The sequence below is a fragment of the Stegodyphus dumicola genome, chromosome 11 (genome assembly GCF_044657685.1).
Source record: "Stegodyphus dumicola isolate Sdum_Otavi_A_Nest chromosome 11, ASM4465768v1".
NCBI lineage: Eukaryota > Metazoa > Arthropoda > Arachnida > Araneae > Eresidae > Stegodyphus > Stegodyphus dumicola.
This window is the reverse complement of record NC_140778.1, coordinates 85,807,499-85,833,271: the sequence shown is the minus strand read 5'-3', so window position 1 is coordinate 85,833,271 and position 25,773 is coordinate 85,807,499. Positions and strand designations below refer to the sequence as shown.

Genomic DNA, 25,773 nt, shown 5'->3' with positions numbered 1-25,773 from the left:
GTAGATTTGTCGTTTGATGTAGTCCAATATTACTATGCGAATTATGCCAGTCAATATCCGATAAAATCAATCAGCGCATGCGCATTGATGCGCTCTATGGTCTTTAGATATATGCTGCCAAAAAAAAAAAAAAAAAAAAAAGAGTTGGCTGCTGTTGTGATTAGATTCATTAAGTCAAGAAAAGAGTATTACAACAATATATTAACTTGGAAAAAAATACATCGCAATATGTTAGCTCGGGGGGGGGGAACATATCACAGTATATTAGATCGGAAAAAATGACATATGGCAATATATTAGCTTTGGGAAAGAAAAAGACATATGGCAATACATTAGCTTCGGGGGGGGGGAAGGCATATCACGATATATTAGCTCGAAAAAAAGAGACATATCACAATATTTTATCTGGAAAAAAAGATATATCACAATATATTAGCTTGGAAAAAAAGACATATCAGAATATATTAGCTGGGAAAATAAGACATATCACAATATATTAGCTAAAAAAAAAGACATCACAATATTTTAGCTGGGAAAAAAGATATATCACAATATATTAGCTTGGAAAATATGACATATCACAATTCGCAATGTGTTAGCTGGAAAACAAAAGACATGAAAACAAATAGTATATTAGCTCGTAAAAAAAGACATATCACAATATATTAGCTCGGGAAAAAAAAGACATGTCACAATGTATTAGCTTGAAAAAAAAAAAGACATATCACAATATATTAGCTCGGGGGGGACGACATATCACAATATATTAGCTTGGGGGAAAAAAAAGACATATCACAATATTTTAGTTTGGGAAAAAAAGACGTATGTTATAAAGTTGTACTCAGATACTTGTATGTTGACAAACAACCGCTAATTGGCAATTAGCTCTTTCCATTTTTCTCCGTTTGGCAAGACCTGACGAGATTGAGAGACTCTGAGACCGACTGTTTGAAGAATCTGAAAGAGAAGAGGAAGACGAGAGGCATCGTGAGTTCATTGCAGAAATATCTTGAGAGAGCTAATTTGGATAGTGTCGGACGGTAGGAGAAAGACGCTGAGCTGGCTTCACTGTCTTGGTAAATGGGTGGGTTCGAGAATCTCCAAGGGGTCTGGCTACCCAGGAGCTGTGCAGATCAGCAGGCAACGGATCAGAGCAGTCATGACACTGTGGAGTTCATTACAAAAATTTGCAAATTATATCTTTTGATGTTCTCTGACTGCCGTACCGAAGGGTCCGGGCTTAAACCCCGGAGAAGGCATCGATGTAAATTGTCTGTCCCTTCATAGGAGGCAACGGTGCCTCCATAATAAAGTGACCACCGCTTCAGGTCTTAGTAGTGGCCAGCACCTAGAAGGGCTAGTGCATTAGGGGGGGAACTGTTTAGGTGTTCTTGTTGTATTTTAAGTTGTTCGTTAACTATTCTTTTAATTTTAGTAAGCTTAATATGCTGAGATAATAAGTCTTCCCGCTTGAAGAAACACCTAACCAAAAGAACTAAGGGCTGGTATCTTGAACCTCCTTTGAAACATATCATATTCGGGTTTTTCTTTTATGCATTGCTTACTAAAGATACCAAAGGGGATCATTTTGTAACATTATATGATATTTTTCAACAGATATTTCATAATTTTTGTTGGTAAAATGGTCAGTGATTTTGTAGTATTGTAATAAAAGCAGTGGAAGATTTTGGTACATTTTCATGTATAAAGAAAAAAAAATAATAATAATAATTTCGTTGAACGCATTAAAAAAAAAAAAAGTGAAATGTTTCAGATTTTAAATTACGTCCAAAGGGGCGTTTTTTAACATTTTGTGTGTTACCTTTCTTTATTAAATATCATGTTCCTCGCACTTAAACTATAAGATCCAGTGCAACAGCAATATCGCAAAATAGTTTTAAAACGAGCATATCTTTAGAATTTCCGATACAGAGACTCACGCGCTGGAGATAAAAATGTTTTTTCTGCACAACGTTGCCATTGCTCGCTTTGAAATCCTTGAGTTTGTTAATCAAAAATTCGTCAAAGTTTTAAAAAAATAGGAAATCGATCATAAAACAAATTTCAAATTTGGTCTTCCACATGCTCATATTCGTTGGAGGATTACGTTATTCAAAATTCGATGACTCTATGTACCGTTGTTTTATCACAATACGAGAAATATACATACATTTATGCAGATTTTTCATTATTTAATTTCTTCAAATATAATGCAGGACTCTAACATTTTGTGGCAACAGTTTGAAAAGTGAACCGACATTTATGAGTCCGACGCAAAATGCCAAAACGAAACTAATAGTCCTTCGGGATTCAAATCCCTTTGGACTAAAAATTGAACTTCTAGTTTAAGATGTATTTTCGAACCGAAATCAAAAGTGCACAACTCTTTCCTCCGTTAACGTGTGTGCAGAAATGATTCAACGTAATTTTCTTAATTAGTCACTTGTTTTAGATTTTTGACGTCATCAAATGCGGTTGAAACCAGCGCACAGTTGCGTTGATGTGGTTTGTCGGAAATAGCAGCAAGCATTGGCTTAGTCATGGATTTATGATTATGAGAAATGATGTATCCAATTAGCATACGAAAATGGACATAATTTGTTTGAAAAGCAGTGTCTTTCGTGTATGAATCATGACCTTGAATATTAATTTCTGTCACTATCAAGTGCTTTGAACTGATTTAGGGAAATAGGAAGATACTCTTTTTTTTTTTTTTTTCCCGAAGCTCTTGGACCCTAATTTTTATTTCCAACCGTGATAGCCAGAAGTGAATGCTGCTATTAGAAATCACGCATGAAGAATATTTGGAAGCACCAAAAAATTGAGTAACTGTCTACGTTTCTTCCTTCAAGATATATTTATAACGTAAATGTGGTAAACTTTAAAATCGAACGCAAAATTCGGATATTCGAATCCTCTAATCTAAAAAACAATTCGAGATTCAAAAACTTAAATATGCGCTCATTTTTTGTCGATCGATTTTTTTCCTAATCCTGGATTCTCAAGGATGTAAAAAAGGATTTGAGATTCGGAAATTTAAATCTTCGCGGGTTTTCGTCAGTCGATTTTTCGAATCCTGAAAATAATTAAAAATTCGGAACCTCGAATTTTCGCGTGTTGATCTTTCGAATCTTTTTTTTTTTTTTTTTTTTTTTTTTTTGTCTTCGATGTACACTTACCTAACTGGTATATCCAAGACCAGTTAGGTAAGTGTGAAACACCTTTAAAGTTTCAGATTCGTTTTGTATATGAGACCATCTTATGTTCCGGCGCTTTGGAGTGTAATAACACATTGTTTTTCAGTATTAAAAAGAGCCTAGTTTGTACTTGTTAATGGTTTTGTAGAGTTTCCCATGCAGCTGGGTTATGTAAGTGATTGGATTATATTTTTTTCTTATAGTGTAAATGAATTTTATTTTCTCTCTTATTAAGTTTTATGACGCTGAATACTTTAATTTAAAAAAAGAAAATGCTTTTGTTTCTGTTTTATGAACCACTTTCTGAGACACAATAGGACAATGAAATTGCTTTTAATATTCTTTGAGGATTATCTGCTTAATTATTCGTTATTACAAGAAGGCATGATAACTAGGTCATTACCTGCTTCAATAAAAAAAAAAAAAAAAAAAAAAAAAAAAAAAAAAAAAAAAAAATCCATAAACATTAAAAAGACAACCACAGTTTTTTTTTTTTTTTTTTTGCATATAAAGAACAAAGGAATTGTTCCTTATTTGCTTGAAATAAACATTTATTCTTTAACCTCTTCAACTGTCCTTAAAATATTATTTTTATTGGCATAAATGTATAAAATAATTTGCTGAATAAGCGAGCCACAGTAGACCCATGCAGGATATTGTTACGAATTTTATATATATCTGTAAATAATTTTAGTGAAATTATATGTAAATTGTAGTAATTGTTGTATAACGTAACATGAATGGCCTGAAGAGTGTGAAGCATCGCCAGAAAAACACGGTTACTCAGGTAAGTCCATTTACCATTGAGGTAAATAGCTGTTTTAGTGCCAACTCGCTATGGTTTTTAACAATCAATATTAAATTATTTCTTTAAATAATTCTTGCTTTATTTATATTAAATTAGTCAAACTCCATTGCTGTTTTGACCTTATCGTAAAACTATTATTCGGTTAATGTTATCAAAATAGCGGTGGACAAAAGTGATCATGTCAATGGGCGTCTGTTATGCTACATCTCTAGCACAAAGAGAAGAAATAAAAATATAGACACGACAACCCCAAAGGCTAACCGATTCTTTAACTTTCGATAAAGAAAACAGTCTACATACTTGTTAACCTAACTATAACTGAGCAATCTTTACCATCGAGTTAACATCAATCAGTTTAACCGTGCTGAAAAGACATTTGCACGCAAAACTAGGTTCCATTGAATGTGCCAAGTTGGGAAAGAAGGTCTTGTTCTTGTTTAACTTTGTTTCTTTTTCGAGTAGAAAAGAGTTCTTCATTAACATTCTAAGCAGGTAATGTGTAGCGAGCGTATGATTGCTAGCGGGTACTCATGGAACATTCCTCAACGAACAACTTTCACCCTTTGATAATATTTTTGTTTTTTAATGTACGATGTTTTTATTATTCTTTTAATTCGTTTTCCTAAGCCTTTTAGGTACTGAGTAGCTTTTGTGCGCGTTTTAGAAGTCTTTCGTTTATTAACTGTGTCATATCTTTTCACTAGAGACTTTTATTCGTAACTGTAACTGCGAACCCGGAACAAAAACTGAATTAGTAGGGGATTATAAAGGAAAGGAACCCCCCCCTTTTTTTTTTTTTTTTTTTTTTTTGCACCGTAGAGTTAAATGTGCTATGAGTGTATTGTAGATGAGTTAACTCGATGATTTAATCATTAATGTTGATATTTATTTTATTGAAAAGTAAATATTATTATTTATTATTTTTAATTTAAAATTTAAAGTTTTAATCTTACTATTAAGCTTGAATTGTAATGCATATTAGAAACCTGTCGTAAATTGTCATTGTTGTTGCTGTAATAGTACGAAAGGGAAAATGTCGTTAAAAAGCATTTTTTCTAATACAACCAAGGTTATATATTCGATGAATTGCTTCCCCCCTTTTTTGGGGGGGGGGATAATATCGTATTCGGTATAAAATCGCTTTTGCCAATAGACAAAGATTTCATGCAAAATATAGAAAAGAGATTTCATGCAAAAGGGCGCTTTTAAAGTAAAGACATTAAAATATTTTGAAAAGGCCCTTTTCGGGCGCCACTGCAGGGACATTAGAATTTTTGAAAGCATGAAAGATGAAAAATGAGCAACGTCTTCGCCGAGAATCGAACCACGAACCTCTGGAATACGCGCCCAGCGTGCAAATCACTACACTACGAAGGCATGCTAAGCAGGCGGGAGAAATACCTTATATACCCCCTTTTAAACGGCAACTGGGGTTTTTAGGGGACCCAATCGCAATGGGTGTGGAGAATCATCATCCACTAGGCAGTGTCTCCACAGTGTCTATGTCTCCACAGTGGAGAGATATGGTCACTTTACTTAACCTGTTCCGCCAAACTGAGTTAATGGCACTACAGGGTTAGGAAGTTATCCTATTCATTGCTAGCAATCTGACGGTTAGGCCGCCTTTCTACATTTTACTTTAATCTGTAGTTTCTTGGATATAATTATTTTCATTCACTTGCTTCATTATCTCTAAGATGCCCTTGTTGCAGTAATAGTCCGTGAACAGTCTATTCACAGGATATGTGATGTAGTCGGAAGGAAAGAACTGCTGTCGAAGGTGCTCTGTCAAAGGGCAGGAGAGCAGGTAATGAAGTGCGTCCGCGTCTTCCCCGCGAAAACCGCAAGAACAGTTGACGTCCCGTCTGAGGAAACGTCTGTAATACGCTGGGAATTTCCCGTGGTTGGTACAGGCTTGGAGGAAGAGTCGGTTGCATTTCAGCCTCTTGAGAGAAGGTATTGGGAAGATGTTGTAAGTAAATCTTCCTGTCTCTTCTTCCTGCCATCGTGATGCCCATGTCTCTTGAAATGCTGTCTTGAGGAGCCTTTTTGCAACTTCTGCGGAAAGCGGAACTTCCTTGTCAATTTCTGGTTTGAGAGCTGCAGTCTTAGCTAGTTCATCCGCTCGTTCGTTGCCTTTCTGCCCGGTATGTCCTTTTATCCAGTTGATCTTTAAAGGTATGGAAGAGCCTAACGTCAAGAAGATCTCTCTAAGTGCTGCCGTGTGCGGATGTTTTGGAGGAAAGGAATTCAGCGCATTCAGAACGCTCATGCTATCTGTGAAGAATGAAGTATGAGCTGCTGGTTGTGTACCTAACCATAGTGCTGCTTCTTTGAGTGCTAGGGACTCGGCTTGGAAGACTGAAGCATGATCGCTTAGACGGAATTGTGCTTGATAAATTTCTTCATTGTTCGAAAAGACCGTGAACGCTGCCCCTACTCGTCCTGAAATTTTTGAACCGTCAGAAAAAATCTCTCTTTGTTGTCCTGAGGGTGGCGATTTGCACCAGGAAAGGATGGGTAGATCTCCTGGGTGTAAGTTAGGGGAATCTTGGAAGCTTTCTATGCTGGCATATGATAGATGTAAATCTTTTTTAGTGTGAAGGTCCTCTTTGTAATGTAGAAGTCGATAGATTGATCTTTCTAATTCTGCTTTTAGGTCGAGTGGGAGCGTGCCAGCTAAGACCTGAAGTGCTGCGGTTGATGTGGTGCTATACGCACTGGTGATTTTTAACAGGATTACTCGCTGTATTTGATGTAGTTTTTGGCATATTCTTGCTGTGCCATTCATCCAGACTGGGCAGCCGTAGAGGATCATGCGTTCAATTGCATTAAGGTATAGATGTTTTAACAGGCGCCCCTTTTGGCTCCACTTGTCTGTGATTATCCTGTTTAGTTTATTGATGATTCGATGCGTCTTATCTCGGACTTCCGTAAGATGTGATACCCACGTGAGCTTCTTATCAAGCGTGAATCCGAGGTATTTAATGGTATTCTGGCGTCGCAATGGATGCCCTTCCCACTTTATGCGTGGTGGATTCGCGTCTATTTTTGAACTTTTTGGAAAGACTATCATCTGTGTCTTTTCAATACTGAAACACAGTTTGTTGTCTTGACTCCATTTTGCAAGCAATTTGAGTGCTGCGTCTGCTTTACGCTCTATTGTTGTCCTATTGCCTCCGTCTATTATGAGTACAATATCGTCGGCGTAAGCTTGTATCTTGGCATTGTCTCCAAAGTTGATGTTCAGCGCTGAGTCTGCAATTATGTTCCACAAGATGGGTCCGATATTAGACCCCTGTGGGGCTCCTTTGTGGTAATTCATCGTGATATTTAAGCCGTCTCTTTTGTAGGTCACTTGACGTTCTGTGAGGTAGCTTGCGATCAGTTGGTAAAGATTCTTTGGACATCGCAGGTCTTTTAGTTTTGTTTTGAGCGCTGGCCACCATAGTTTATTGAATGCGGAAGCTACGTCAAGCGATATTATACACGTATGGAGGTTATTTTGTCTGTTATTTAAGATGATGTCTTGAACACAGTTGAGGGCGTCGGTGGTGCTCCGCCCTTTAGTAAACCCGAATTGGGCGGGGTTTAGTAGTTTGTTTTTGACCAGGTAATACGTTAATCTCTGCGTAAGCATCTTGTCAAGGACCTTGCCCCACGCTGAGAGTAAGCAGATAAGTCTGTAAGAACTGGGCATGGACTTTGGTTTTCCCTCTTTCTGGAACAATACTAGCTCTGCGTTTTTCCATTCCTTTGGAAAATAACCTAATTCAAGGCACTTGTTAAAGAGTGCTAGAATTTGTTTGTCGTCCGCGAGCCTAAGCTCTTCAATGGTTTCAATCGTGAGGCCATCCAGCCCAGGAGCTTTACCTCGGCGTGTTGAGTTTATCGTACGTTGCATTTCTTCGAGTGTGAACGGCTGATCGTCTTCCGAGTTTGGAATCTCGGTTGATTGGGAACGAATATCTGCAAGGTATGTAGAGTCCTCGTTGGGGTCGTCTTCTGGAAAATGGAACCTCATGATTTCTCTAATTGTATCCTCAATTGTGCTCGTCATTGTGCCATCTTCTTTTTGAACTGAACCTATCTGTAATGGATCCATGCTCTTCCCTTTAGCTAGATCGAAGTATGTTCCGAACGGAGAGCTAACAGTGATTTTGTTCCATGTCATGTCCCATGCTTTTTTCTTTTCTTTATACATCTTTTGCCGGTACTGTGCACGTACCCTCTGGTAAAGCAGCCTGTTATGGGTCCTTTCCTCTCCAGTTGTTTTTTTGGAATCTTTTCCTTGTTGCTCTGACCTTTTTCCTGAGAATAGTGAGATCTTTTGTCCACCATGGACAGGTGCGCGATCTTGGTTTCGAGTTATGTGAGAGAACTGTTCTTTGATAGATCTCGTGAAGACTAGTGGTAACTTCTCTTACATATTTATCGATTTCTTCGATAGTTGTCAGATTTCTAGGGTCTGCTAAAGATTTTGAGATATACCTTTTGAAACTTAGCCAGTCGGTATGTCGTACATTGATTTTCGATCTTCTCCATGTTGGGTAATGAATGCTGGAGACGTCAAAATAGATATTATTATGATCGCTATTGTTTGCTTCGTCCGTTACCTTCCAATTATCGATCCGGATTCTGTCTCTACTTATGATAAGTGTGAGGTCAATCCAGCTGTTACCACTTACTCCTGCGAAGGTTGGCGTATCCCCTATTTCATTGACTATCGATAGTCCAGTGCTGGCAATGAATTCGCATACTTTGAGGCCTCGTGTGTCCGTATTATGTGAGCCCCATAGGGGACTTTTGGCATTGAAATCTCCGGTAATTATTGTAGTCATGTTGTTATTGTCCTGCATAAACCTTTCTAGGGTTGTCAGGATTGGTGCAATATCTCGCGATGGAGGACAGTATACCGTGATTAGTATAAATCTTGAGTCACTGCCTATTGCAAGCGCTATAATCTCCGGAGAGCTTAAAAGTTCCAGAACTGGGAGATTTGAGTCCGCTATAATAACTGCAGTTATTGCGTCTGTTCGAGAGTAGAACTTCCTATATTTTGTGGGGAATCCGTACAGTTTGTTCTGTACTGTGTACGGTTCCTGGATACATGCTACTTTGAGTTTGTCGTTTTGTTCAAAATTTATCTTTAAGTTTTCTGTTGCACTCCTGGAGTGCTTAAGATTAATCTGGATTATTTGGATACTATCCATAATTTGTTCGTTGTTTTAATCTTTCGAGCTCTTTTAGGTAGCATGGGCATTTCTTATCTCGGCTATCATGTTGGGCATCGAGGCCTGTATTATATCGTTTATTCACCTTTGTGCAGTTGACACAGCTGACTGCTTTTTGGTCACAGTTGGTCTTCTCGTGGTGTGTGGAGCCGCATCCGGCACAGACTTTATCTTTCTTGCAATATTTTGCTGGGTGGTTATACCCAAGGCATTTGACACATTGCGAAACCTTTATAAACTCCCTTACGTTATATCTTGACCATTGTATGTTCAACTTCTTCGTTTTCATAAGGATCTTGAAAGCTACTGGGTCTATAGATAGAACCCAGTGCTGTCCAAAGCGGGCCTTCATGGCGAACAGAATCTCTATTTCACTTTCTGCTAGGTCGGTGTTCTGTATTTTAATGAAGTTTACTATCTCGTCTTTATTAATGTTCTCGTTGACATTGTAGACTATTATTCTGGGGTTTCTTTTTTGTGGATGTTTCGTCTCCACTACGTCCTTCAGCTTCCGATTTTCATTTATGGCCTCTTCAAGTATTGCCAGTTCTTCCTTTTTCGTAACTTCTACTAGGAGCCCTCCTTTGTTGATTCTCTTTATATTCTTGACGCCTACTTTGAGTTTTCCTGGATCTATGTACTTCACCAGCTTCTCCTTTACCTCGTCGGATGTACTACCCTCAGTCTTAGGATAGACTAGTAATACATGCTCTGTCTCTTGCCGTGATCTTGATTGTGATCGTCTAGATCTAGAACTACTTCTGGATGGCCGTCGAGATCTTGCAACTTCTGCAAAATACAGCTTTTGAGTGGCGACTATTCCTTGGATGTATGTCTCTATATTCTTAGTTTGTTCAATTTGTCCTTCCAAATTGGCAATTTTGTAACTCTGCTTCGAGACTATTCTTAACATATGGTCAAAGAAACCTCGTATCTTTTTGTTTGCTTTTGTGGAAATGTCGTCTCTATTTAAATATCCAATTAGATTAGTATAGCACTCTGAAGCCTCTTGATACTCTGTACTGGCATCTACCAAAGTTATATCAACGTCTAGCTGTCGTGTACTGCTCTGTTTCTGTGTCTTATCTATTATTGGAGCACTGGCCGACTGCGTCTCATTGTCGGGGCGTTGCCCCTTAGGCTCTTTATTTTTTGGACGAACCATCTCACTTTGTGTTTTAAATGGTTCCAAAATAATTTTTTAAGCAGAAATTTGAATTATCTGACGGAAATTAAACAAATCGACCAACTGGCAGAAAGACTTCAAAATTCGGTGCACCAAGGCTTTCGATATCTCCTTCTCGGTGTGCAGAAAGATTTCTGCGAATGGTGCACCAAATCCGTGGTGTCAACATATCTCCGCCACACTAAGCCTAACGCTTACTCAGAATTACAAATGCATATAACATTTTTCATACATGTACCAAAATCACGATTTTCAAAAATAGGTACAGAAACAGATATAAAATCCTATTTTGTACTCAAAAGTTATTAGCAGAGTATATAAAAGCCTTGAGAGACAATGCTTACTCAGGATATGCAAATGAGGGCGGCGGACAGCAACAATTTTAAGTCTTCCTATCCTCGGAGATTTCCCTTCTTCGCAGAGAAACACCACAAATATTGCAACCGGAACTAGTAATCCATGGAAGAATCACATTTTCACAAACACAAGTGGTATAATTACCAAGATTTTAGCACTTTTAACGGAGCACACAAAACCACAACCAATATGGCCGCTGACATGCGCAGATCTCTGACAGTGGAGAGATGAAAAATGAGCAACGCCCTCGCCGGGAATCGAACCACGGACCTCTGGAATACGCACAAAGCGTGCAGACCACCAAACCACAAAGGCATGCTAAGAAATAAGGCAGGGAGAAATACCTTATAAAGCAATGGATGGAAGGCTCTGTCTCTGCGTTTCTAGAAGAAAATTATTTTTGTCTAGTTATTAAAAAAACGCAGTGAAAGCCATACTGTTTCAATATCTAAACCTACATTAGCCTGGTAATTTTCTCTAAAAGTCTATAAAAATGTAAAAGTTTAGCTTCAAGTGGAAAAATTGTTCCAAAAAACATATCCAAAGAAAAACCGGATTGTTTCAAATGTTGCAAAGGTATGATTTTTAATGTTAAAATAAAATCCACCAAGTCAAAGGATAGTTGCAAAATCGTTAAAATGCTCAGTGTCAATTATAAACAAAGTGATTAATGCTGTTTGAGTAAAGGCGAAAAAATTTAATGTGCATGTTCTTTCTTTACGACATATCATCGAACGCAGAACGCGCTTAAGAATTCTTTATGAGAAACATTTATCCGGAGAAAAATGAGAAAATGTTATCACAGTAGACGAATCTTGGATGTATTTAAATGACTGCAATAAAAAGAAATGCATTTGTTATCATCAAAGATGTGGAAAAATTCTTAAAAATATGGTTTAAAGAATCCAAAGAAAGTTTTTCAAAGGGATTTAGTATGATTGTTGCTGGTTTTTCATATAACGGCAAATTAAAACATAAAGAGAGAGGAGAAAGATGTTTGGATCAACTTCACGTATTATCAGGAAATATAACCAATTTTCAAATATACATTCTCTTTATCCAAAATGCCATCAATCGATAGACCTGCATTGAGCAAAGCAGGAAGCCATATATCACAATCCATTCTTAATTTCCTGGGAAAGATGAAATGGCAAGACACGGGTATCAAGGCCATACCCTTCATTCATATGCCTACTAAATCTCCTGATGGATTTTTGCGCTGTTGAACTTTTAAAATGCAGATTGTTCAAATGTCCACCTACAACCCTCTATGGGGTTTAGAGAGCTGTTCAAGAGGAATGTTTTAAAGCACCTCTTCTGCTACTACAAAAGGCTTTATTGTCCTGGAAATTATAGTGTAGAAAGATTATGAAGAATAAAATAACCAAATAGAACATTTAAAACACAAAACTTTTACCTGAAATATTTCTTTAAATGCAATGAAAATCGTCAAAAACGAATGTGAGAACATCCTCTGGTAATTGTTTTTCATATTTGAATATACAATTTCTAGTTGTAGTGGAAATTGTTTACTACGTATGATCCTCGATTTTTCTCGTCCATTTCAAGAGGGGTGGTAAAAGGGAGGGTGCGTGTGAGGAGAAGAACAGGCAGAGGCGTATCGTGGCAGCTGTGCTAGGGAAGTAACAAAAGGTGTACGTTGCAAATAATAATCAGTTTCAACTATTAAAGCCTCGCTCGCAGATGTTCGCTTTGTGGGGTGCTTATAATACAGATGGCCTCTTGCTCTGGGGCTTCCTTGCGTCCACAGGATGCGGAGTGGCACGAGGAGGAGTTATCCTACGGACAGAGTGGCACGTGCCATGTGGTAAAGAGGTGGATTTCCGATTTATGTTAGTTGGTAGTTTATTTTACTTTTAACTGAGTTATTTTTTCAAGAACAGTTAAAAAGAAAAAAAATCTGAGCACACAAGCGTCCAGCTAATTAAAAAAGGAGTTAGATAAATATAATTAGTCCAAAGGGGCAGTTTGCCCTAAATGACTATTAATTTCGTTTTGGCATTTTGTATTGAAAACTATAAACGGCGAATCACTTTTCAGATTGTTGCCACCAAATATTATCGCCCTGTATTACATTTAAAGAAATTAAATAATGAATAATCTGCATAAATGTATGTATGTTTCTCGCATTGTGATAAAACGACGGTACCTAGAGCCATCCAAATTTGAATAACGTTATCTTCCATAGAATATGGGCATGTGGATGCCCTAACTGGAATTCGAAGTTTGTTTTTATTATCGATTTCATAGTTTGTAACACTTCAACGAATTTTTAAATAAAAAACTAAACGATTTTAAAGCAAGCAATGGCAACACTGTACGGGGGAAGGGAATTATCTCCAGCGCGCGAGACTCTGTATCGAAAATTCTAAAGCTATGCTCATTTTATAATTATTTTGCGATATTGCTCTTGAACTGAATTCTGTGGTTTGAGTGCGTAGAACATGATATTTAATAAATAAAGGTAACACATAAAACGTTAAAGAAACGCCCATTTGGACGTAATTTAAAATCTGAAACCTTTCAGATTTTCTTTTCTTTAATTTAAGTTTTATACTCGTACAACATCATTAACCTACTGATCAACATTTTGCTGAATATACTGTTGACTTTTTAAATATTTGGGGATATTCCTGTTGCTTTAAGTGCGAAGAACATGATATTTAATAAATAAAGGTAACACACAAAACGTTAAAAAAATCGCCCCTTTGGACGTAATTTAAAATCTGAAACCTTTCAGATTTTTTTAAAAACAAAATATGCCTAGTTTTGCATAATACGACTATTACAGACATACGCGCAATACATACACCAAAAAAGTTGACCTTTTAAAACTCTTATCTATAACCAAGTGGACAAATATGACTCTGAGACGAATTTCATTTAATTATACTAATGCAGGAGCATTTATAAAAATTATCAGTGAGAGATGCATTATAAATCATGACATGAAAATAACTTTAATAAGTATTAAGAAGTAAGTAGCTGTGGTGTTTATAAATCGTTGAATTTGTCACAATATGTGCGATGTATACAATTTGATAGATAAAATTTTTCTGTTACAGGATTGGCAAATTAAAAAATGGTAATGTTGTTAAAATAATTAATTAATTATATTATTGGTAATTAAAATGGAATTAAAACGAAAACTTTTAAAAAGATGAAAATCTTCTAATGCAACATTCAGCAAATATGAAAATTAGAACGTTCCCAGAGATCGCGAAAAAGTGTCGATTTGACACCTGAATGTAACTTAATATTACGCTAACACGGGAAGGATTAAAAATAGACACATACAACATCAAAATGTAATTCTTTTAAGAGCAACGTAATTCAATCAATTTTAAAGCAAAAAATGTACAATTTACAAACATATAAGATTAAAGAAACTGAGCTCACTGAGCCGAGTAACAAAGTGGATATATAGATATATACATATATTCATATACTTTTGGTGCGGCCGATTGCAACCAAAATACGAGGTGCACATCGACATGTTGTAGCAGTTTTATATACAAAATTTCAACGTTCTGAGGCTACTCGTTTTTGAGTTATGCGAGATACATACAGTGTCTCAAAAAAGTGATGGGACACTTGTGCTTTACAAAAGGAAACTGCAATAAAATAAATTAAAAAAAACATGTAAAATTTTTTGTGGGCGTGTTCCATACTTAAATTTAGTAACAATTATTACATAACATACATTTTCTTAAAATATTAAAATATTAATTTAATAAAAATACAATTGTTTAGAACGGAGCAGAAAATGGCTCACTTAAGTGATGGGACACTACGTACTATGCAACAAAAATCGTCTGAAGTAAGCAATAAAAATATCTTTTGGGGTATTTATTGTTACTCAAAAGCAATTGCCAATAATTTATAAAATCGTCTGCAGTATTTCTCTCCAGTTTGTTTTGGAAATTTTGTGTTTTTTAGCTCTGTGCAACCATGAATACTAAACGAAAAGAAACTTTGCCTGGAATTCGAAAATTAGTTATTAATTTGCATATTGAACGTGGAAAATCTATTAGAGAAACTACTGAAACAGTTTACTTCAGTCATTCAACAGTTTTCAATATCATTAAACGATATAAAAAGAATCATATGATTCAGGATAAAAGAAGACCTGGCCGACCATCAAAGCTATCCAATGGAATAAAGCGAATTATCGTTCGAAATATTTTAAAAAAATTCAAGAATGAGTGCTCCTAAAGTTGCTGCCTGATTTACAAGCATTATATGGAGTAATTGTTAATTCTGAGACTATTAGAAGAGTAATTCGATTTACTGGATATCACGGTAGAGCAGCCAGGAAAAAATTCTTCGTAAGTGAAAAGAATAGAAAACTCAGACTGGCTTTCGCAATATCCAACATAAAATAAGAATTCTGATTACTGGAATGAAGTTATATTTGCTGATGAGAGTAAATTTAATATATTTGGTTCTGACGGTAGAATCTTGGTGTGGAGAAAACCCAGGAAAGAATTTCGCAAACAGAACTTGGTGCCAACAGTAAAACATGGTGGAGGAGGAGTTATGGTATGGGGGTGTATGTCGTCCGCTGGAGTTGGTAATCTTGTTTTTATTGACAGTATAATGGATCAGTACAAGTATATTGACATTTTAAATCAAAATTTGAAATCTTCAGCACGAAAATTAAACCTTCATAACGATTTTAAATTCTACCAGGACAATGACCCCAAGCACAGTGCTTTGAACGTTAGACTCTGTATATAGCTGCTGTATAACTGTCCTGAAATAATAAAAACACCCCCACAATCTCCACAATTAAATCCCATAGAGAATATTTGGCAAGAATTGGAATCAAGAATTCGCAAACACACCATTTCTTCAAAACAACAATTAAAATCGGTGCTTCAAGAAGAATGGGGTAAAATCACTCCAGAAATCACAAAAAAATTGGTCGAATCCATCCCAAGAAGATTAAATCATGTTTTAAAAGTAAAAGGAAATCAAACAAAATATTAAAACCTTTTAAAAAGTAAAATTTTTGGATAAATATTTGATGGAAAAGTAAGTGTCCCATCACTTAAGTGAGCCATTTTCTGCTCCGTTCTAAACAATTGTATTTTTATTAAATTAATATTTTAATATTTTGAGAAAGTGTATGTTATGTAATAATTGTTACTAAATTTAAGTATGAAACACACCCACAAAAAATTTTACATGTTTTTTTAAATTTATTTTATTGCAGTTTCCTTTTGTAAAGCACAAGTGTCCCATCACTTTTTTGTACTGTATGTACAGACGTCACGAAAAAAAATGTCTTCCGAATCCATTTTACGAACTATTTTGGAAACAAAGAGTCTTTTATTCTGTCTGTACGTACAGATGTCATGCAAAAACATCATTCAAATGGATTCGGAAGCAGTCAAAATGGATATTTTCGTTGAAATTATAATACCCGAAATTTTTCGCGATTGCAATACTTCCTTTACTTCGTACAAGGAATTAAAAATTGAAGGAATATTCTGCAGAATATCAAAGAATAAAAAGTCATAAATAATAAAAATCGAGAAATCTGCATTATTTGAGAATCAAATAACAAAGAATTATTCATTCCGCAAACTGAAAGCCTTCTCATGGAATATTCTTCTGTTTATTGTTCCCATGGTAACCACAAGTTCAGGGACAAATTTCAGATTCACCGGCGTTTTATCTCATGAGTAAATTTTTTTCTTCGTCCCTTTACTTCGTTTCACATGATGCTCATAAATACGAATCTTTACAATGTGCATCCGGTACAAACAAACACACCTTTTCCTGAAACGTCGCTTTCCCATCTGTCTTCTGCAAACAAGACATATTCTATCAAATATGAAAGCCGCCATTGTTGTGACGCAATAAAAGTTTTCGGTCGTAAAATTCGTGCAAGGAATGCTGGGATCTATGTTTAACAAGTGGTTGAATTCTTGAATTCGAAGTAGTACCTTGTCGCTCAGATAAAAGCTGACCTTGTGTGTTCGGTAGCAGCTTTATTTAACCAATTTTTTTATTCTTTCTGCGGAATGTCTTTTTATTAAGATGAAATGATAGTAAATTTATAAATATGTTCTTTTTTAAATGCGATTCATATTGTCTGCTAGAATGTTATTATATTAAACACGACCTAAGAATATCTGTTTTTATTTAATATAACCATTGTTGTTATAAATACAATAGTAATACAAAATGAAAACAGAAGTATGTATACGGAAAAGAAACACCTCCAGTTTAAAATAGATGATAGATTAGGCAAATAGCGCGACGTCAGTTTTAGAGAATAAGCATTTCGAAAGACACAGATGCGAAGTGCCTCTTCTACAAGAAGCAAAAGTATTGTGCGTTCGCAAAATATGATTAACAAAGTAAGAATTTTAAAAATAATGATAAAAAATTGTTATCCGATCATTATATTTAAATATCAGTTTAACATCTAAGGCAGTTTTAAGTTAATATGTTATGATAAGCCTACTAGTTGAATAACTGATAAATTCAAAATTTGTACTATTAAAAATCTGTGCCATCTATCTGTTTGTAAAATCATCTCATAGAGATACCCCCGGGTTTCAAAAATTCGTGGGAAACCATTTCGACCAGTTATCTGTACGTACAACTTTAATTATAGCCGAGATATTTATTAAAAACTCTGAAAACGGTAATTTTTGCCCTCATTTTTTTTCGAGTGGCAACAGTATTGCACGCTAGAGGTGAAAATCTGCTTTATTTCTAAAAGTGTCGCCACTTCTCGCTTTCAGATCGTAGAGTTTATTAATCAACAATTTGTAAATTTTCCAAAATATGAAATAATAATTAAAAATAATCTGAAGTCCTTTCGTTTATATATATATATATATAATATATATAAGTCTATATATATATATATATATATATATAGACTTATACACGTTTCGAGAGCATTTGGCTTAACGTCACTATGACCTAAAAGTATTTAAAAACAGTACATCTTTAGAATTTCCGATAGACAGTTTCGCTTCGCGTGCTGGACATGAAATTGTTTTATTCCCTACAGTTTTACCACTGATGGCTTTGAAATTGTGGAGTTTTTTTTAATCAAAAATTCTTTAAAGTTTTGCAAAATAAGAAATGGCAACAAAACAAATTCCAAATTCGGGCTTCCGTGTATTTTTTTTTTTTTTTTTTTTTTTTTTTCCGCCGTGCGAGAAACATACATACATTCGTACAGACTTTTCATTATTTTATTTCTTTAAATATAATACAGGGCGATACTATTTGAAAAGTGATAGATACATCGCATTTAAGTGATTCAGCGCAAAATGACGTTTCGAGAATAATAGCCCTTCTAGGATAACGCTTTTTGGTCTAAAAATAATATTGCCAAACATTAAACATATTATTATTATAATATAAGGTCATACATCACACTGAAAAAAAGCACGTGATGCATGTGACGTCATTGTATGTTGAAAATGATTCGTTAATGTCAGCATTTTAAATAAATTGCAGTCGAATTGGCACGGTATGTTATTGCCACCTTAATTCTTTTATTGACATTTAGAAAGAGTTGTTATATTATATATTACAATTAAATCATGTCCTCATACATATACGTATTAGCGTTAAGTATCAAACTTTTTATTTCCTGATCTGATAACAAAACAATTATTTGAGAATTGATTTTTGCTTGGAAATTGGTTTGGTTTATTAGATTACGGCAAAGCACTCGAGGGCTATCTGCCTTAAGGGAGGGATGCCTTCGTGGAGGACGTTTTAAGGGAAACTGGCTCGTATACACGTTACACATGGGGAAAACCACGAAAACACCCACGCAGCCAGCCCGTTCGCGGGATTCGAACCTCGGACCGAACTACCAGTGTTCAGCGACGTTACCGCTCGGCCGCTGGTGGGCGTTGCTTGGAAAGAATGAACTGATTTTATTCATACTGAAATATTTTATGTAGTTTCTTTGCAGGTGTACATAATATAAGGTATTTCTCTTGGCCTTCTTAGTATGCCTTCGTGGTGTAGTGGTCAGCACGCTCGACGCGAATTCGAGAGGTGCGTGGTTCGAGTCCCGGCGAAGGCATTGCTCATTTTTCATATCTCCTGCTACCATAAAATACCTAATGTCTCTACAGTAGAACTTATAAATTTTGCTTTGGCCACAGTCCGCTAGTAATAAAATATTTTCGTTGAAAATCTGAGCATGTGTTTTGACAATACTATTATTTTGCTACGCGTTAAAAATTGCTTAGAATTCCTATTCTAGATCTTGTATCATTTGCAAAGAGCTCTAGTACTTTAAATTCATTACAACATAGCTTAATTCCATTTCCGGCAAATAAAAGTAAAATATTTCTGTGTTATATTTTTTCCCAGTGCAGCATTTGATAATCGTACTGATAACTAGGTTGAAGACTGATCTATTCTTGTAGAACAATTCCAGGCTTATCAGGCGTTCGCCTTGTAATGTTCGTGTTAAAGGAAATTAAGTTTTTAAACAGGTGATCATTCTGTCGGTTGCGGTTGCAGCGAACAATACATCTGTGCTATCAAGAGTCCTTAAGCAAATAAGTGAACGACCGGTGGATGATGCTCGGTAGTTGTTTGAATCGACTTTGCAGACATAAGTTCCATGTCTGTTTCAAAAATGTGTTGTTCTTTTCTTTTGTAATGCACTTATAGAAAAACTGTTTTGCACCAAAAATAGAACTTTAGCAATTGCTCTCTTTTATTAGACCTAAAGGAACCGTATTCCGAAATGAAATATTAATTTGGAAACGGCATTTTGCGCCCAACGAATAAAATGCGATGTATCACTTTTTAAATATTGAGCATCAAATATTACCGCCCTGTATTATAATTAAAGAAATTAAATAATGAAGAATCTGCATGAATGTTTGTATGTTTCTCTCATCGTGAAAAAAAACAACGGTACCTAAAGCCATGAAATTTTGAATAATGTAGTCGTCCAATCGAACATGAGCATATTGGATGCCCGAATTCTGAATTTCGAATTAGCTTTAATATCTATTTTATAGCTATTTCATTATCTAATTATTTATTTATTGAAAACTTTAACGAATATTTGATGAACAAACTGAATGATTTCATAGCGAGCAGTGGCAATATACTGTACGGAATGGGATATTTTTATCTGTAGCCCACGAGACTGTCTATCGGAAATTTTAAATATATGCTGTTTTTAAATATTTTGAGATTTTACCGTTGAATTTAATTTTATTGTGGTGTAGTGGCCAAAACCGCTACGCAAACCCTGGGTTGTAACACATGGTTGGAATGAACTTCAAACTCAAGTTTTAACAATAACATGAATTTAATAAGATGAAATCCTTAACAGTTGCCTATCTTGACAATATGGGACTTGGATATATTTAATCCCGTAATTTCAGAATTTTGCTACAGGAAAAATGCTCTAACGCATTATACACAATGAATGATCTTTCTTAGCAGGCCAGCATGCCCATATTTCTAAACAGGAAAATTCTCCTCTTTTCTCAGAAACCACTTTATATATCTCCCTGTGTTTACTTGCGCTGAACTCCCGGGGGAAGGGAGATTCTTTCACCCATACATAACAATGTGTCCATCTCATGACCCTGATGAAAAGGCTCTTTGTCCACTGGAGTGACCCATGAGGCTGCAACCGGAATCATTAACAAGTGCACAGGATTTCACCACTGATATGAAAACTATTGCACTCTGAAATCACTCATCCTAAACAAAGAACGTTATCACGTTATATGGCGTAATAACGTTATGTTTAATAAATGAAGTAAACAAACAAAACGTTAATAATGAAAATACATTTTTTCCCCCTGAAGCCATCGCAGTAAGAAATTTGAACATTGATATGAGCTGAGAAAAGACTGAAAAAATAATCGTAACGTTTTTGTAAAAAAGAGTTATACATTAATTGCTTATGATGCATGGCTGCCACTGAGAGCGTGAACGTAACAACTGCAACGTGAACCTGAGATGGGCCTCGTGAGCGTAACATTCTAATATATGAATGCTCTGAGTATGTATCCCTTGGAATATTTCTTCAAAACATTATCTACACAGTGACCTTCCTCTTGTTTTGAAGGTCAAGTGTGCAAAATTTCATCAGGCTTGGATTAAAACTGTATATTTTCATGAATTACACACAAACAAACGTGCACTTTTCTCTGTGTATATAGATGATTTTAATAAATCAAATTGTGCGCCCATGGCGCCACGAAACAAACGCACATGTTGTTCCAGAATGACGTCCCGATAGATTTGGCTTGTCATGGTTCCAATTTGAACATGCAGGTCAGTTCTGGAATCCAGAATAATTCCACCCCAAACCAGCACTCCTGCACCACCGTAACGGTGTCGTTCAATGATGTTTTCTTAGTGGTAACGGGTACCTAGAGCTCTCTATATGAAAGTCCGGCGAGAATCAGACTGCAAGCTAAACCTGAACTCGTCGGAAAACATCACACAAGCCCACTGTTGAGGAGTCCACAATGCATGCTCTCTACTCCAGGCTAACCGCAGGCGACAGTGAGTTGAAGTAAGTGGAACGCATCTGACAGGTTTACGAGCATATAGACCAATCTGCCCTAAGCGTCTGTACACGGTGTTCCTTGAAATTGTCGTACCAGTGGCTGAAGAGAGCTGACGAGACAGGTCTGAGGCTGTGCTCCGCCTGTTTCTTTTGGCAGTAACTGCAAAATACCGGTCCTCATTCGGCGTTGTAACTCTGGGGTGACCTGTGCTGTAACGTCTACTCACATTACCATCATCTTGGAATCGTTGCCAAAGCCTGGAGATGACACACTGGGCAATTCCAAGTTCGTCTGATACTTCCAGTTAGGTACGCCCACATTCCAGGCGGCCGATAATTCTACCACGTAAAAAATCATCCAAATGCGTCTTTTGTGTCATAACTATTCGGTTATTGCACTGAAATGCTTATAAAGCGCCTGCGAAATATTTTACTTCTTTGCCTGTATTCCTTATATATCACTCTCTTACACTCTCGTCACTGTGACGTACCATCGGTGTCATCTGGTTACTTCCTTAAATTTGCATATGATTCTTGAAGATGTGTGTAGTGATTTTACAGGTGATATATTTATTTTAGAGTTCGATTTCCGCGTGACTCCGAATTATCCTTAATTTATGGACATGAGGGTAAATTCGAAAGACAAATATATTACGTTGTCGCCGAGTGGCAACACGCTTCTTTTATTTAGCTTGAGCTTTCCCATGAAATTTGAAACATAAATATTTTATACTGGGAAGAGTGGCAACACAAAACTTTTTAAATCGCTGAGTTTTTAATCAAAATTTCGTTAAAATTGTATGAAATCTGTATATTTAAAACGGAAGAATCCCGATAAATATTATGTAGACAGTGACCTTCCTGTCGTTCTAAAGGTCGAATGTGCCAAACCTCATGAGAATCAGAATAGAACTGTGGAAACATTTTGAAATTGTAGATCAGAATAGAACTGTGGAAACATTTTGAAATTGTAGATCAGAATAAAACTGTAGATCAGATTAAAACTGTAGAAAAGATAGGAATAAAACTGTATCTAAAACAAACATACAGGCGATAATATTTGATATGTATCTAATCTTCTTTATGTATATAGATTTTTGTGAGCTGTTTTTCGGTTACTAAAAACGATTGAGAAACGATGGAAAGAATAGAAAATTTCTAAGGATATTTAATCAATTTAATCTATTTTTTGGGGGGGGGGCTGTTAATACCCGTTAACATCTGAGCATTAAATGAGAGAAAATTCAAACATAAACCATCTAATATGCTGAAAATAACTGTCTCGTAAGTATCTCGATTTACATAAATTTCAAATCAAATCAAACATCATTTATTGTAATGGCAGCTATCTCAAGAGTAATAATTACTCAGAAGAAACACTATTTCCATCAATAACTTATTGTCATAGGCTCGAAGATCATTTTAGAAGATCACAAGTCACTGTGCTTATGTAGAGCAGCTGTAAAATAGCGGACATTAGCCTTAATTAATCTGCAATGCAAATACCGAACACACAGTGAACATTTATTCATTAGGAAAAAGATTCTTAACCGTCGTTCTTTTTGCCTGCAGGGCAGCTGTGGAATCCGGTTGTTGTAGAACAGCTTTTTTTGCGAACTTGTATACATAAAATTGGGCGATTCCTAACTGTCCACACTGAGTCATCCTAGCAATCGTCAGAATCGTCTGCGAGCCATGACCCTTATTACCCACTCTTCCCATTTTCTTTCGCTTTTTTCGTAGCGAAGGGAGAATTGCGAAGTAATATTTTTTCTTCTACGTCGATAGAAAAGTTAGCGACGACGGATTTCAAGAATGCTTAGTTCGTTATAAATTTTTTTGTTTTTTACAGTGTGTGTATATGGTGGTATTCGATGGTGAGTTGAGTTGTTTTGTTAAAATTATACCGTAAAGATTTGCTGTTTGATTTTTTTTTTTTTTTTTTTTTTTTTTTTGAGTTGGCCGGAAAATTTATTTCGATGACTCATCCAGTTTATTGAGGATGTTGCCATTTAGAGGGTTTTATCGTTGAAGGATATGGTAGCGTTATATGATTTATACATTTGCTAGAATTAATACCTTCTGCTTATATTTAATTAAACAAAATAAGTTTTCGTGTAAAATGTTGTCATAAATGTATTGGATAGAATACTCATTTTAATTTTTAATAGCCGCATAAATTTCGTTTTTAACTGGATTATTTTTTTTTTCTATAATAAATATATTATCTTAAAATAGATTTTTGTTGTATGCTTATAATAAATGTCCATGCATGCTGATAATAATAAATGTATAATAAATCTTATATACCAATTACGAACTACAAAAGAAATTACTTTTCAAAAGATTATTCTACCGTAAGGCAATTGTATAGGGCAGTTAATCTGTCTTCTGTTAATTAGACGAGAAAAATGCTATTAAAGCTAGAAAAATATATAAGCTGGTAAACAAAGAAAAAGAAAAAAAAGTAAGAATAAAATTTTATTAATCACCCTGTGTGTAACGTTTCAAACGGAACGTGTCAAGGTGTTTGTGTAAATTGAATTTTTGGACACAGTCCTCTAAAATATTAAAAGTTTTTTAAAGATTTTGTAAGCCTTTTTGTTTGTTTATGAATTATGCTTTTATTTTTTTAACCCTGCTTACGCATTTTAAGGATTTGCATTTAGTTTTTAGCAGAAATGGGCTTTAGCCTAGATGGGCTATTAGTCTCAAAACAGCATTTTGCGTCAGTTCACAATTGTCCGAGTCACTTTTCAGATTGTTGCCACCAAATATTTTCGCCCGGTATTATAGTTAAAGAAATTAAATAATGAAGAATCTGCGTGAATGTATGTATGTTTCTTGTAACAACAAAACAACGATACCTAGAGCCATGAAGTTTTGAATAACGTAGTCATCCACCCGAACATGAGCACTTGGAAGCCCGAATTTTGAATTTTGAATTTGTTTTATTATTTGTTTCAAATTTTGTTAAACTTTAACGAATTTTCGTTTAACAAACTCAACGATTCTAATTTTGAAAAACGTAATCCTTCACCCGAATATGGGCGTCTGGAAGACAGAATTTTGAATTTCGAATATATTTTATTATCTACTTTATATTTTGTAATACTTTGATGAATTTTCATCAGGAGACTTAACGATTTGAAAGTGAGCAATGGAACTCTGTTCGAGATAAAACATTTTTATCTACACGAGACTGTACCATTCGGGGAAAATGTAAGACCATTTTTCCTTCAATTTTTAATTACGAAGCTGGGCTGTAGGAAAGCAATGTGTTGCCGCGGACGGAAATAATGTACTTTTATCTTCTGCGCCAGCGTATTGTCATTTAATAAAGCCTAAGATACTTTCAAATTTAATCTGATATTATTGAGTAATAAACTAAGGAATTTAAAAGCAATGAATACGGTTCTTAAGAATATTTGTCCTGCTTTTTAATGCTATTGATTTAAATAGACGTGTATTAAAATCATGAAATGGTTAATTAGGAATATTCAAGAATTTTTATGATACACTAGCTGAATTCATTAAAATCATTATGTACTTCTTTTTTATGATAACAATTTTAGGCTCTATCGGGAATTCTAAAGTTATGCTGTTTTTAAATATTTTGTGATTTTTATGTTGAATTGAATTTTATGCGGCGTAAGTACGAAGAACGTGATATTTAATTGATACAGTTAACACATAAAACGTTAATAATAATTTTATTCTTTGTTAGCTTTCTTACTAAAAAAACTGAACGATGATATGATGAACTGAGAAAAGGCTGAAACAAAATGCATAAATGTATGCCAACGCATTAGCTCTGCATCGGGACATACGCTTCTATGCTGCTTTAAAATTTTTGTGAATTGTGCATGGCGTAAATGCGTTTAATAATAAAATACCTCATGTCGACACTGCGTGACTTTCTTGTAAGGCCTATTGAATTATGCACATTTGTTGCTGCATTTCATTTAAACTTATTTCCTCGAATATCATTAAGGATATTCAGTTTTCACTTCGCGGCAAGGCAAAAATATTCACAAACTCAAAACATCTTCGTTAAAAATTGTACAATACAGAAAAACTTTAAAATACTAAATATAGTTAGAAACAGTTAAAAAAGAAAATATCTGCAAATAAAATTAGAGTTTCTCCACGAAAACAAGCAATTCGACCAGTGGGCAGACAGACAAAATTTCCGCTGTACAGAATTGGAAATTAAATTTTGTTCACACTGGGCAAAAAAAGGACACCGAAGTTGGTGCATCAGCTGATTTAATTCGCCATCGCACTAGGTTTCAAATGTAAACAAATGGCGGCCATGTTAGGCTTAGCGCTAACTTAAATTTTAAATTTTCGATAATTTTGCTATTGTTGCATGCAGATTAATTACAAACATAAAAGCCTTAACCGAAACATAAGAATAACATAAGTCA

At 35.3% G+C, this 25,773-nt stretch overlaps 1 protein-coding gene and 1 non-coding gene across 2 annotated transcripts in view; both read left to right on the top strand.

The window, feature by feature from the left end:
- Positions 1–25,773, top strand: part of LOC118187696 (uncharacterized) — a 206,333-nt gene that overhangs the window by 127,866 nt on the left and 52,694 nt on the right. The window lies entirely within an intron of this gene.
- On the top strand, positions 18,802–18,874 carry TRNAS-CGA (transfer RNA serine (anticodon CGA)). The gene has a single exon. It is a non-coding gene; the product is annotated as a tRNA-Ser (tRNA).